Source organism: Triticum urartu, chromosome 4 (genome assembly GCF_003073215.2).
Source record: "Triticum urartu cultivar G1812 chromosome 4, Tu2.1, whole genome shotgun sequence".
Lineage (NCBI taxonomy): Eukaryota > Viridiplantae > Streptophyta > Magnoliopsida > Poales > Poaceae > Triticum > Triticum urartu.
In genome coordinates, this window is record NC_053025.1 from 547,744,408 (window position 1) to 547,759,840 (window position 15,433).

Here is a 15,433-nt window from a genome sequence, read left to right on the forward strand (position 1 = left end):
AGGCCAGAGACCTTTTCAACACCCCAGGAGCAGGAACCAGCAATCCGCTGGAGGGAAACCGGGCGGAAGCTCCTGGGACTGGTGCACCGGTTCAGCCTCGTCAGATGGACCCGCCTCGTCAAAACACCGTTATACCTCAGGCTGTTTTAACACCTCCGGGTCACTACTCCAACCCAATGGACAATCTCGTCGCCGCTGCTGCATGGCTGGAGGCCATTCCAATTGAAGGTGACTCCCCGCAGGCAGTAGAAACGCGATGGGTCAAGGAGCTTCTGAGGACAGCTTTGGTCCAACAGGAAGCATACTCGTACAGCCGCGACCGGATCCACTCGACCCCCCGTCCAAGCCGGAGCTATAGCAGACATATGGATGAACCGGCAGTGTCGAGTAATGAACGACGTGGAGCACCCCGTGGCAACAACCCGGCGGGTGGTGCTGATAACGCTCAGGAAATGGTAGACCGGGCCCGAGCGCGCAGGGAGGCCGAGTTAGCCGCACAACATCAGGCTCGGCAGCTCACGCCGGTTCGTCCAACTATCTCGATCGAACCTGGTGTTACTTCTAGTTCTTTGGGGGTGCCTTGACTTGTCCCCGCTTTACGCAATGTGCGCCTGCCCAAGGATTTCAAAGGCCCGCGCAAAGTACCAAATTACACGGCGGATCAACCTCCAGAGACATGGGTGGAGAGCTATGAGATGCCATGGAGATGCTTGATGTGGATGACGCGGCGTGTGCGAAATACTTCACCATGATGCTTGAAGGAACGGCCCGTACTTGGTTAAAAAGCTTGCCGGCTAATTCTATCAGTTCATGGCCTAATTACGAGCCCGGTTTATCAGCAATTTCAAGGATACATGTAAACAGCCTATGTCGATAGTGGACTTAGCTGCCTGCGTCCAGGAGGAAGGAGAATCGATGACTCATTGGGTGCGCCGGGTTTCACAAGTGTTGCATTCATCAGACCGCATCAACGCTGACACCGCTGTATTAACCCTAGAAGGCAACTACCGGTTTGGGCCCCTAAAGCTGAAGTTGGGACGGATGAAGCATCATTGCACTGACATGGGAACCCTCGTGGCTGCTTTGGTAAAGTATGCTGATTCTGATAGTACCAAGGATCCCGAATCTGATGATGACAAGGCAGGGAAGGGAAAGAGGAACAACAACTCCAAAGGTCAGCAGCATCACTGGGCAGGCAATGGTGGTGGAGGCAAGCGTAAAGCGGATGGTAACATGGACTTTGTAGCTAATACCAACACGCAGGACAATGGCCAGCGACGCAAGGGTAAACCGAAAAATCGCAATGGGGCGCCCAACCCTAACCCGGACCGCCTAAACTATCTACTGAGCCAGCCCTGTCCAAGACATGGGACGAAGGAGGCGCCAGCAAACCACCTTTGGAAGGATTGCTTCATTATGCAGGAGTTCAAGAATTCTAATGCTTTCTGGTATGATCACGGCTCCGAAGGTGGCTCAGGGTCCGGGCCGGGTTATGGTGGAGGAAATTCCGGTTCAGGATTTAATGGTAATCCGAGCGGACATAATAATCAAAATAGTCAGAACAACCAGGGTGGTTACAACCAACAACAGCAACAGTCAGGTTACCAGAGCAACCCAAAGCAGTTGAGCAGTGGGCAGTACCATGTCTTCACCACTAGCTTGGACAAGCGAGACCGGAAGGTTCAGAGGCGGGCGGTCAACTCTGTTGAACCGGCCATACCCCGTTATCTACGTTGGTCTGAACAGCCAATCATATGAAGCAGAGAGGATCACCCTCCCCAGGTTGATAATCCGGGTCAGTTGGCTTTGGTGGTGGCGCCTCAGGTGGGAGGTTACAAGTTCACCAAGGTGCTCATGGATGGAGGGAGCAACATTAATATCTTATACTATGAGACCTTCCGTCGTATGGGACTAACAGATAAAAATCTCAAACCGTCCAATACGGTGTTCCATGGTGTAGTACCTGGCAAATTAGCATATCCTATTGGTAAGATAGCTTTGGAAGTGGCCTTTGGGGATGATCATGATTCCAGGTCGGAGACATTGATGTTTGAAGTGGTGAAAATCCAAAGTCCATATCACGCCCTGTTTGGGCGACCGGCCTACACCAAGTTTATGGCACGGCCCTGTTATGTGTATTTGCAGCTCAAGATGCCGGGTCAAAAGGGGACAATGACGGTTCACGGAAGCCGCAAAATCTCTTTGGAGTGCGAGGAAGGAGATGCGGCCTATGCAGATTCGGTTTGTGCCACCGAGGAGCTGAAGTATTATAAGGACCATGTTGATCCAGCAGACATGACTCCATTAAAGAAGCCAACTACGGAGCATGATCCAGCCCTGAAGTTCAAATCGGCAGCAGAAACTAAGCTTGTTGACTTCGTACCTGGCGATTCGTCCAAGCAGTTTAGCATCAGTGCCAACTTGGATCCGAAATAGGAAAGCGCGCTCATCGAGTTCATCCGTGAGAATCGGGACATTTTTGCATGGAAGCCCTCTGACATGCCAGGTGTACCGAGGCAACTCGCTGAGCACACCCTTAATGTGGATCCTAAAAAGAAACCGATGAAACAGTTCCTCCGCCGGTTTAACGAAGAAAGACGCAAGGCGATTGGAGAAGAGGTAGCCAGGCTCTTAGCAGCTGGCTTTATTGTTGAAGTTTTTCACCCTGAGTGGCTTGCCAATCCGGTGCTGGTCCTTAAGAAAAACGGCACCTGGCGCATGTGTGTGGATTACACAGATCTTAATAAAGCTTGTCCAGCAGATCCTTTTGCCCTCCCCCGTATTGATCAAATTATTGATGCTACGGCGGGTTGTGAGCGTTTAAGTTTTTTGGATGCATATTCTGGCTATCATCAGATCAAAATGGCAGTTAAGGACCAGGAGAAGACGGCATTTATAACTCTCTTTGGAGCCTTCTGCTATGTGTCTATGCCCTTTGGGCTCAAGAGTGCCCAGGCAACTTATCAACGGTGTGTGCAAAATTGTCTTCACAAGCAGATTGGCCGTAATGTACATGCTTACGTGGATGATATCGTGGTTAAATCCAGGGAGAAGGAGACTCTGATTGATGATTTGAAGGAAACCTTTGATAACCTGAGGACATACAAGATGATGCTTAATCCGGACAAGTGTGTCTTTGGTGTACCGGCGGGCAAGTTATTGGGTTTTCTGGTGTCCAATAGGGGAATTGAATCTAATCCGGAGAAGATCACAACCATCACCTCCCTGGCTAAACCGAAGTGTATCAATGATGTTCAACGCCTGGCAGGCCGGATTGCCGCGTTAAGCCGGTTTATCAGTCGTCTTGGTGAGAAGGCAATCCCTTTGTATCAGATGTTGAAGAAGACGGATCAGTTTGTTTGGAGTTCCGCTGCTGATGAAGCATTTGAGGACTTAAAGCGGCAGTTGGCCAATCCGCCTGTGCTCACCGCTCCCATTGACAAGGAGCCGTTACTGCTATATGTTGCTGCTAATGCTCGGGCAGTCAGCGTGGCTATTGTAGTGGAGCGAAATTAGGCAGGTAAGGAGCATCCGGTTCAACGTCCGGTCTATTATATTAGCGAGGTACTCATTGAGTCCAAGCAAAGGTATCCGCATTGGCAGAAGCTGGTGTATGGGGTTTTTATGGCAAGCCGGAAGCTTAAACAATACTTCCAAGGGCACCCAATTACGGTGGTCAGTTCTGCTCCTTTGGGGGATATCATCCAGAACCGGGAAGCAACTGGCCGGATTGCCAAGTGGGATATAGAGCTTGGGCCACACGGTTTGAAGTATGTGCCTCGGACGGCGGTTAAGTCTCAAGCACTTGTTGATTTCATCAATGATTGGACGAAAATGCAAGCACCTGAAGAAAAGCCGGATCACACATATTGGACCATCCATTTTGACGGATCCAGGCAATTGGATGGCTCGGGGGCTGGAATCGTATTAACTTCCCCACGAGGTGATAAGTTTTGTTACGTTCTTCGCTTAATGTTCCCTTGTACTAACAATGCAGCTGAGTATGAAGCCTTGCTCCATGGTCTCCGGATGGCTAAGGAGATGAATCTAAGTCGAGTTAAGTGCTTCGGTGACTTGGACCTCGTGGCTCAGCAAGTATCTGGCACTTGGGACTCCAAGGACCCACTCATGGAAGCATATCGTCATGAGGTGGATATTGTTGCAGGTCATTTTAAAGGCTATCAGGTGGACCACGTGGACCGGCGGAAAAATGAAGCGGCGGACGCCTTAAGCCGGCTGGGCTCTCAGTGCAAACCGGTCCCGCCCAATGTTTTTCTGGATGTGCTGCACAACCCATCGGTCAAGATCCCTGGTGAAGCGGATTTGGCTATTCCTGATCCGGAGGCTTAATTAGTAGCAGCTCTTCATGTTATTCCGGATTGGACGCTTCCTTACCTGGCGTACAAGGACCGGGGCGAGTTACTAGAGGATGAGACTCTGGCCCGACAGATAATCCGGCGATCCAAGTCCATGACTATTAACAACGGCGAGTTGCATCATTGCAGTGTGTCAGGGGCGTTTCAACACTGTGTGTCTCCTGAAGAAGGCCATGAAATTTTGCGTGAGATCCACGAAGGAGATTGTGGTCACCACGCCGGTTCAAAATCTCTGGTGGCTAAAGCGTTTCGTCATGGCTTCTATTGGTTAACTGCCCATGCTGATGCGGAGGATTTGGTCAGACGATGTGATGGTTGCCAAAGGTTTTCAAGACGTGCTCATGTGCCGACTCAAGAATTGAGAATGATTCCAATTACTTGGCTGTTTGCGACTTGGGGGCTAGATATGGTTGGGCCTTTCAAAAGGTCCAGAGATAAGAAGACCCACCTCCTGGTGGCGGTTGACAAGTTTACAAAGTGGGTGGAGGCAGAACCTGTTAGCAAGTGTGATGCGGCCACGGTGGTTCAGTTCATCAAAAAAGTGATTTTCCGGTTTGGTTTTCCACACAGTATCATCACAGATAACGGTACCAATTTGTCCAAAGGTGCCATGAAGGAGTTCTGCGAACGGGAGCATATCCGGCTCGACGTTTCATCAGTGTCACACCCACAGTCCAATGGTCAAGCAGAAAGGGCTAATCAAGAGATCTTGAGAGGCATCAAGCCCCGGCTCATGGTTCCTTTGCAGAGAACGCCGGGTTGTTGGGTAGAAGAATTACCATCTGTGTTATGGATCATCAATACAACACCCAACAGATCAATAGGATACACACCGTTCTTCATGGTTTATGGAGCGGAGGCGGTTCTCCCCAGTGATATCCGTCATGATTCACCTCGTGTGACGGCTTATGTTGAAGCGGATAATGAGACAACACGGCAAGACGCTTTGGACCTGTTGGATGAAGAACGTGACATAGCAGCTGCCCGCTCGGCGATTTACCAACAAGATCTTCATCATTATCACAGTCGCCGAGCTAGAACCAGAACCTTTCAGGAAGGAGATTTGGTGCTTCGGCTCATCCAAGATCAGACTGATATGCATAAGCTATCCCCACCTTGGGAGGGGCCTTTCGTGGTCAGCAAGAATCTGCACAACGGGTCATACTATCTGATCGATATTCGAGAGCATAAGGACTCACGTACATCAGAGGAGGAGACCAACAGGCCGTGGAACATAGCTCATCTTCGGCCTTACTATACCTGAGCCATTGGCTCTACTTATGTACATATTACGACGATGTATATATTATGATTAAATATAATAAACCAGAATCTCAGCTAAAGCGGGGTATCCGTTCTTTTACATCATGTGTGGTTACACGGAGTTGTTCTAAAGCGGCCTCCGGTTTACCCCTTGAGTTGGTTTAAAAAAAGCATCATGTTATATCACTTGGGGGTTTGGTCGTGTCCGAACCAATACAATACCTCTTGATAGGCGAGAGCCATCAGATCACTTGGGGACTTGGTCACGTCTGAACCAGTCATGCCTCTTGATCGGCCTAAGGCCACAGAATCACTTGGGGGCTTGGTCGAACCCGAACCATTGCCATGCCACTTGATCGGCATAAATGCCACGGTTTCATTTGGGGACCTAGCTGACTAGAACCATAGTTACACCTATCGGGAGCTTGGTCGTGTTCGGCCATGGTTACGCCATCTGATCAACTTAAATAAGCCTTTTTTTGCAAACGGTTTTGTCATTGCCTTTGCTTCACATTTTTCTTTGAAAGATATTTCTTTCTTTTTATTGCGTTTTTTAAACCGACAAAGTTTCCAACCGGTTCACACTATCAATTGACGGAACACGGTCCATTTTTAATCCAGGCGACTATTTGCTCGGTTTGATTTTTTGTTAACATCCTATTATGGAGTAACACGGTGTTTATTATAACCCGGCACGGTTTACACGGTAAACCGGCATCATATATAGGAGCTGCTATCTCCTCCAACAGGGTGGGTTTATAAAACCGCTTCAAGATTGGCCAAGCCAACTTCACGCTCAATGATGGCAGGTATTGTGTATCTCAAAATTTTGGTTATATACTTAAAAAATTTCGAATGTTTTGATTTCATGTATGCAGACATCATATTCCGCCTGACGGTACAACCACAGTGGCACTTTAAGATTTTTTATTACAGAAAGTACTTTGGAAAGTTCATCACCCAAAGGAAGAGCAAGTTGCAGTAATTATGCACGAAGGCATATCAACATCAAAAGTATCAGCTAGCCTATTACAAGGAAACATGGTGCCCACAATAAGATCATTGTTTTTCGCAAGGAAGAAGCAGTTTTAAACCGGCTTCCGGTTCAAGCTTGGCCACCAGCCTGGCCTGATGGTTGTGGATCATCCCGCGCTGCTTCAGCTTCAGTTTCTCTACCCAGCGGCTGGAAATCAACAGTTGTCCAGTCGATTCCCATTAATGCTTGAAAGACAGCTTCATCATGGATCATCAATGACGGGTCAATATCGGGAGCGTAAGTATGCTTACGGATTGGAGGGATAAGATTTTTGATTCATGAATTGGTGCAGCTATTCGCTTGTTCTGATTGTCATATTGGGCTTGATAATGAGACAAGTCTGCTTCTTTAGCCAATTGACAAGCTAGCGGACGCACCTCCCGGTTTATTGCTCGCAGATCCGCTTCACCAAACTCTGACCCGTCTTCCTTCAAGATGGGATAGCCCTGAGCCGCTTCAATAGGATCAAAATCCGGCACCCAAGCTTTTGCCCGGATTAAGGCATTGATCGCACCGGTTCGAGCAGCAGATTTCTTCAGTTCTTCAACCCGGGCAGGAAGCACCGACAGTTTCATCAGAGTGTCTTGAATTAAAGTGGGCGCCGGTTTGTTGTGGGATAAAGTACAGATGATATGCTGTGCACCAATGTACAGTTGTTCGATCAACGTATAGGCGGCTTTCAATTTCTTCCGCACATCTGACCCCAAGTGACCAATGCGTGTCCCTGAAATATCATAAAGGGTTAACAAACCGGCTGCTCTGTAAGAAGGCAGAATCAATTCAGAAGTCAAACTGGCTTACCAAAGATAGCAGTGGTCATGGCATGCACGTGCCGCTTTATGCTGGTCAGTTCATCCGCCACCGGTTTTAGTGCACCCTCGGCATCCTCTGCTCGTTTGATTAAAGCGGACTTTTCAGTGGCCCAATACGCCCGCTTCTTCTTGAAGCTCTCCTTAAGCTGTTCCATGGCGCTTAAAGCACTGGATAATTCCTCTTTTGCTTTGGAGGCTTCAGCTTGTTGGGATTTCAGGTTTTCTTGGAGATCGGCGACTTGGCTTTCTTTCGTTTTCAGCTCAGCCTGCATGCAGACAGTTATATGCTTCAACAAAACGGTACAAGGATTGAAGTACCAACCACATAACAAGTTATGCACTTGGTACTTGGGGGCTAATGCATATTCGATCTTCATCTTTCAATTGCTTACAAAGTCCCAAGATCAATGCAAGTATTCAACTTGGCACTTGGGGGCTAATGGCTATTTGCTCGTATATATTCTGATGCGGCAATCTCAATTACTTAAAGTACCGGTTTAACTACGCTAAGTTGAACCGGCCCTTGGGGGCTACATCAGCGAATTTCAAAGCATTAAGATTTATATTAGTAAGTCCCGGTTTGAAAGAAGGTTACAAACCGGCCCTTGGGGCTAGGAGAGTCAGCAAGAATTGAAGCATACAAGCAGGAAAGAGCATATGGAAGTTACCTCATATTTATCTTTCATCATGTCAACCAGATCGGCTTCATAGTCACGACTGGTATACAGTCAGTTCAGGTAGCCGGAATGGATATCTTGGGCGTTCAGAGCAGCGTCAGTCGCCAGATCAGCATTCCACTTGCCTTTGCCAAAGGCAGCAAATTCTTCCTTGGCAGAATGTTTGGACAAAGCGATAGGATTGCTTGGCTCTGTATGGACAATGCCAGTAATGACAACCTCATCATCCTTGGTATCGCCGGTTTGCACTGGGGCTGTTGGCTTGTCAGTAGGCTTTGCTGGACCGGTGGATTTCTCAATCCGGATGGAGCTTGTGGGCTGATTGACAGGATTTGAGGTATCAATAGGTCTCTCTTCAGCAATAAGATCGTCGTCTTGCTGCGGTGGATCATTGGGTATATCCTCAAGAATAGCCGCTTCAAGATCTGGTGTCTTGCCCGGTTCAAGGACGCCATCTTATTCGGCCGCTTTGTCCAGGCGAGCCTTCTTGCTTGGCCTAGGTTTGGCCCTGAAAGGAATAAAAAAAATCAAATACAACATATGTTCCAAGGCGATGTGCTGCAAATATTATGATAACTATAGCTTACCCAAGCACCATTTTGAGCGGTGGCAGCTGAGTAGCCGATGACTCGCCAGAGGATGAGTGGGAAGTAACCTGGTAATCGAAGTCAGATGGATTAAGAGGTTGACAAAAGCAGCCCGCTTTAGGACAAGCACTGACAAGCAAATTAGAGACCTCTAAGCGGCGTTTCCGAACCGGACTGTTCAGTAAACCGGCGGAGGTAACTACCTGGCCGCTGTGCCGAGTGGTGCGACGAGCTTCGTGCTGTTGGGTCTTCATAAGAAATTTGGGATCCAAATAAGGAAGAGGATGAGAAAATTTAACTTTCTGTTTTTCCTGACGGATTTTTAGTGAAGGCAAAGGTTCTGAATCGGAAGAGAGAATAATTACCTCTGCAGCATCAGCATGGCTGGCTTCGGCATCATCCTGACAAATATCATCATCAATAAGACGCATGAAAAATAAGCCAAGTGAGTCAAGCCCTACCTCAAGGTCCGGATTAGAGGATGCAGTGGTTCTTTTCCTGTGGGCAGTCTTCTTCACAGCTTTAGTCTTTTGCCGGGTTGCTCTTTTTGGTTTGTCTGGTTTTTCTGGTTTCTCCTGCGACAGTTTCTTGCTCCAAAATGGATCATTGCCCTGATTACACAGACACTGATATTAAACAATGACCAGATATATCAATAACAGATTCAGCAAAAAGAAAAATCAAAGTCTTACAGCTGGCGGTTTGTTGGTGGCATAGAAGGGAAGCAGGCCGTTTTTAGCACATATGTGTTCCAGTTCATTCAGCATCTTATTCACAGCCTTTGTGATTTCTTCATCGGTGAGCTGGATGTTGGAATGTCGCAGTGGGTCATCAACACTGCCAGTATACTCGCACATCAAACCGGAGCGCTGACTAATAGGCAGTATGCTCCATGATATCCAATAGCGAGCGAGATCAACCCCTGTTAAACCGTTGGCCATAAAGGCTCTGAGCTTCGACAGTTGAGGAGCATATTTGCTTCTCTCCTAGGCAGACAACCATTGCGGAAAGGGGTGTGTATTGCTGAGCCGCTCCGGACGAAAGCCAGGCAAGGGATTCTCACCAGCAGGGGAGGTGTCTTTGCAATAGAACCATGTCTGATTCCACTCTTTGGGGTGGCTGTGCAATTTGGCGTGAGGGTATGTGACCTCTTTCCTTTTATGAATCGCCACGCCACCCAACTCCGTATTGGAGCCGTCAGTAAACTCAGTACGGCGGTTTAGATGGAAAAGGTCTCTGAACAATTCAACTGTGGGCTCCTCTTGAAAGAACGCCTCACAGAGCACTTGGAAGTGACACATATATGTGACAGAGTTGGGGCTAGTGTCTTGTGGATGGAGTTGGAAATCGGCTAAAACATCCCGGTAAAATTTAGAATCGGGCGGCTTAAAGCCCCGGGCTAAGTGATCTACGAAAAAAACGACCTCTCCTTCTTGAGGTGTAGGAGGGCATTCTTTGCCAGGAGCCCTCCAATGGATGGTATCTTTGCTGCCTAAAGCGCCGATCAGGACTAAATCGTCCAATTGAGCCTCTGTGACGCGAGAAGGAACCCAATTGCACTCATATACTTGCTTGGCCATGATGAAATCTACAAGGTAGAAGATCCCGGTTCAAAAATGCATTGATCAAGGTACATTGGTATGTGCAATGTTAAACCGGAGACAGATCTATCTAAACCGGAGTTTTATGAAGCAACAACATCTGGCGGTTCAACAAGGGGACTAATGGTATATACCGGTTTGACAATTTTTTCTACAAGGTTAAACCGCCTGATCTAAGCATTGGAACAACTGAGATTGCAGATGGATAAGTATGCAGAAACAGATTTCACAAGATTTCTCTACAACGTTGGATCTGAAGCAAGTTCAGAAAATAAGAAAAATATTCAAATGCTCAAGCAGAACAATATTGAATCAATGGGCAGAAATATATGTGAGATCTATGGTCTTGGGCATGAAACTAAAGGCGGATACTAAAAGCTACCGCTACACAGAGGAGGGGTTCACAGATGCATCCAGGAGCTAGTATATGAACAGAAACAGGTGATGAACACTGCAAGAACACGAAACCCTAGAACAGATCTGTGTTGAGAAGAGTAGAAGGCTTACCAGAGTTGAGGAAGACTCGGAAGGTTGCCGCGGTGCTCTGGTGCGTTCAGGTTGATTCAGCGGCCAAGGTTGCTGCAGAAGTTGACGGCGGCGGCGGAGCTCCGAGGCTGGCGACGCGAGGAAGACGAAGAAGAAAGGCACGAAGGGGAGAAAAGAAATGAACCTTCGGTCCTATTTATAAGGCAAAAGGACTTGTGTCAGGCGCGACAATCAAGGGGCCACGAAATGGAGCTGTCGCCTCGATTTCCGCAGATCTATTAAACAAGGAAGCATAATGGATAGCTTCGTTATGACAGGTGACGTCACTCCGGTTTACAGCAATCAGAGAAGATGACATCATGGCGGTTTACCTATTTAATAGAAGATGTTGAAGATGAATTTTTGTTAAAGGATTGACATGAACCCGTTCAAATCAATATGGGGCCTAATGTTGGGGATATTACTGCTGGGCGTAAACCGGCCTATCTGGGCCGGGTCAACTTCATCAGTAGTTCAAGAGCGCTAAATCCCAAGAAGACAGATGAGGGCCTAAGGCCCGTAGTCGGTTTAAGACTTGTAGCTGTAAACTGGTATTTGTATATAAACTTGTATTGTAAGTTAGGAATAAGGAGAGACCAACCCGGATACGAATATGGACCGGTGTTGGGACATTGTGAACCGATGGGCGTCACCCGTGTATATAAGGGGACGACCCGGCAGCGGTTCAAGGACAACGGACAACAACTCGAGACTTAGGCGAAGCTTGTTTGCTCCCTAGTCATCGAAACCCATCAATTCCATCACAACTAGACGTAGGCTTTTACCTTCATCGAAGGGGCCGAACTAGTATAAACTCTCTTGCGTCCTTGTGTCCTCTTTAACCCCTTCAAGATAACCCGTCGCGATGGCTCCACGACTAAGTCCTTTCTCTAGGACATCTGCCGTGACAAAACCACGACACTTGCCATTTCGGTACCTTTGCTTATAGACATATGCCTTTTGGTTTATGTAATGCACCTGGTACCTTTCAAAGATGTATGACTGCTATATTCTCTGACTTTTGTGAAAAGATTGTGGAGGTTTTCATGGATGATTTCTCCGTGTATGGAAATTCTTTTGATGATTGCTTAAGCAAACTTGATTGAGTTTTGCAGAGATGTGAAGAAACTAATCTTGTCTTGAATTGGGAGAAGTGCCACTTTATGGTTAATGAAGGTATTGTCTTGGGGCATAAAATTTCTGAAAGAGGTATTGAAGTTGATAATGCTATTGAAAATATGTCGTGTCCTAAGGACATTAAAGGTATAAGAAGTTTCCTTGGTCATGCCGTTTTTTATAGGAGGTTCATTAAAGACTTCTCAAAAAATTTTAGGCCTCTGACTAATCTCTTACAAAAAGATGTTCCTTTTGTCTTTGATGATGATTGTGTAGAAGCATTTGAAATACTTAAGAAAGCCTTGATTTCTGCACCTATTTTTCAGCCACCGGATTGGAATTTACCCTTTTAAATTATGTGTGATGCTAGTGATTATGCTGTAGGTGCTGTTCTAGGACAAAGAGTTGATAAGAAATTAAATGTTATCCAATATGCTAGTAAAACTCTAGACAGTGCCCAAAGAAATTATGCTACTACTGAAAATGAATTTTTAGCAGTTGTATTTGCTTGTGATAAGTTCGGACCTTATATTGTTGATTCTAAAGTAACTGTTCACACTAATCATGCTGCTATTAAATACCTTATGGAAAAGAAAGATGCTAAACCTATACTTATTAGATGGGTTCTCTTGCTACAAGAATTTGATCTGCATATTATTGATAGGAAGGGAGTTGAGAACCCTGTTGCAGACAACTTGTCTAGGTTAGAAAATGTTCTTGATGACCCACTCCCTATTGATGATAGTTTTCCTAATGAACAATTAGCTGTCATAAATGCTTCTCATACTGCTTCATGGTATGCTGATTATGCTAATTACATTGTTGCTAAATTTATACCACCTAGTTTCACATACAGCAAAAGAAAAAAGGTTTTCTATGATTTAAGACATTACTTCTGGGATGACCCACACCTTTACAAAGAAGGTGTAGATGGTCTTATTAGACGTTGTGTACCTGAGCAGGAATAGGAACAGATCCTATGCAAGTGTCACTCCGAGGCTTATGCAGGACACCACACTGGAGATAGAACTGCACATAAGGTATTGCAATCCGGTTTTTATTGGCCTACTCTTTTCAAAGATGCCCGTAACTTTGTCTTATCTTGTGATGAATGTCAAAGAATTGGTAATATTAGTAGACATCAAGAAATGCCTATGAACTATTCACTTGTTATTGAACCATTTGATGTTTGGGGCTTTGATTATATGGGACCGTTTCCTTCCTCTAATGGGTATACACATATTTTAGTTGTTGTTGATTACGTCACTAAGTGGGTAGAAGCTATTCCAACTAGTAGTGCTGATCATAACACCTCTATTAAGATGCTTAAAGAAGTTATTTTTTTGAGGTTTGGAGTCCCTAGATACTTAATGACTGATGGTGGTTCACATTTTATTCATGGTGCTTTTCGTAAAATGCTTGCTAAGTATGATGTTAATCATAGAATTGCATCGCAATACCACCCACAGTCTAGTGGTAAAATAGAACTGAGTAATAGAGAGATTAAATTAATTTTGCAAAAGACTGTTAATAGATCTAGAAAGAATTGGTCCAAGAAACTTGATGATGCATTATGGGCCTATAGAACTGCATATAAAAATCCTATGGGTATGTCTTCGTATAAAATGGTTTATGGAAAAGCATGTCACTTACCTCTTGAACTTCAACATAAGGCATATTGGGCCATTAAAGAGCTCAATTATGATTTCAAACTTGCCGGTGAGAAGAGACTATTTGACATTAGCTCACTTGATGAGTGGAGAACACAGGCCTATGAGAATGCCAAACTGTTTAAAGAAAAAGTTAAAAGATGGCAAGACAAAAGGATACAAAAGTGTGAGTTTAATGTAGGTGATTATGTTTTGTTATACAACTCCCGTTTATGATTTTTTGCAGGAAAACTCCTCTCTAAATGGGAAGGTCCTTACGTTATCGAGGAGGTCTATCATTCCGGTGCATAAAAATCAACAACTTCGAAGGCACAAATCCAAAGGTGGTGAACGGTCAAAGAATCAAACATTATATCTTAGGTAATCCCATAAATGTTGAAACCAATGTTATTGACACCGTAACCCCGGAGGAGTACATAAGGGACACTTTCCAGAACATTTCAGACTCCGAAAAGGAATAGGTATGAGGTACGGTAAGTAAACCGACTCCAAAACAGTTCTAACATCAATTTTTCTCCATTTTGGAATACTTAAGAAAATAGGAAAATAAGAAGTAGTCCGGAAAGGACACGAGGCATCCACGAGGGTGGAGGGCGCGCCCTACCCCCCTGGGCACGCCCCCTGCCTCATGGGCACCTCGTGTGTCCTTCGGACTCTGTTTTCTTGCACGATATTTCTTCTGGTCGGTAAAAAAATCATTATATAATCTCCCGAAGGTTTTGACCACCGTACCACGACAAAATCCTCTGCTTTTGTTTTGAGCTGTTTTTCTGACAGATCTAGATCACCATGACGTCTTCAAGCGCCCCAAGGACAAATTTTTTGAGAAGGTCATCAACCCCTACCTCGGGGAGGTGATGCAACACCCTCAAACCATTGAGATGCATGAGGGGGTGCTGCACATCCTCGATGTTGAGGGACCAAGGAGGACCGGAAGCGTGGAGACAAGATTGGAAGCAATGGAGCAATAAGTTTTCAAGTGCCAGGGGATGGTGGAACACAAACTCAACTCCAACCACATGATGATCACGGAGTTCACCAACAACCACAAGCTAGATGCCAAGAACATTGGGGATACCATCTTCAAGCTTCACGAGAAAATCGAGCACCTCCAAGCCCAGATCTATGACCCGCAAAACCAAAACTGCGAGTATGAATATAGATTCAAGAGGATGAGTTTGGCTGTAGATTTGAGGATCCAGGAGACTCGATCATCCTTCTATGATGGTGAGCCTATGCCTTGGAAGATGGACGACAAGCCTCATCAACTCCATCATCACCACCTCCGAAGAAAGAGACATAAATACATGGGTATGGGCACTCCCCTTAGCAACTGCCAAGCTTGGGGGAGGTGCCTTGGCACTCCTCTTTTGGTTATATCTTGATCTTGTAGAATAAAGTTTAGTATGATCTAGCTTTGAGTTTTTGTGTTGATCCTTATCTATGTAATCGAGTCTGTGAGCTATATATAATAAAGATTAGTCTTAAGTTGAGGGCTTGGTTATCTTGCTATGATCTTGAGGGAATAAAATAAAAAAGAAAAAAGAAATAAAAAGATCATATTGATCTTATGGAGAGTAATGACATATAAAGAGTATGATGAAGAAAAGTTGTTGAGAGTTGACAAACATAGTTTTGGTCATCGTTGCAATTAATAGGAAGTAATAAAGAAAGAGAGGTTTTCACATATAAATATACTATCTTGGACATCTTTTATGATTGTGAGCACTCATTAAAATATGACATGCTAAAAAGTTGATGTTGGACAAG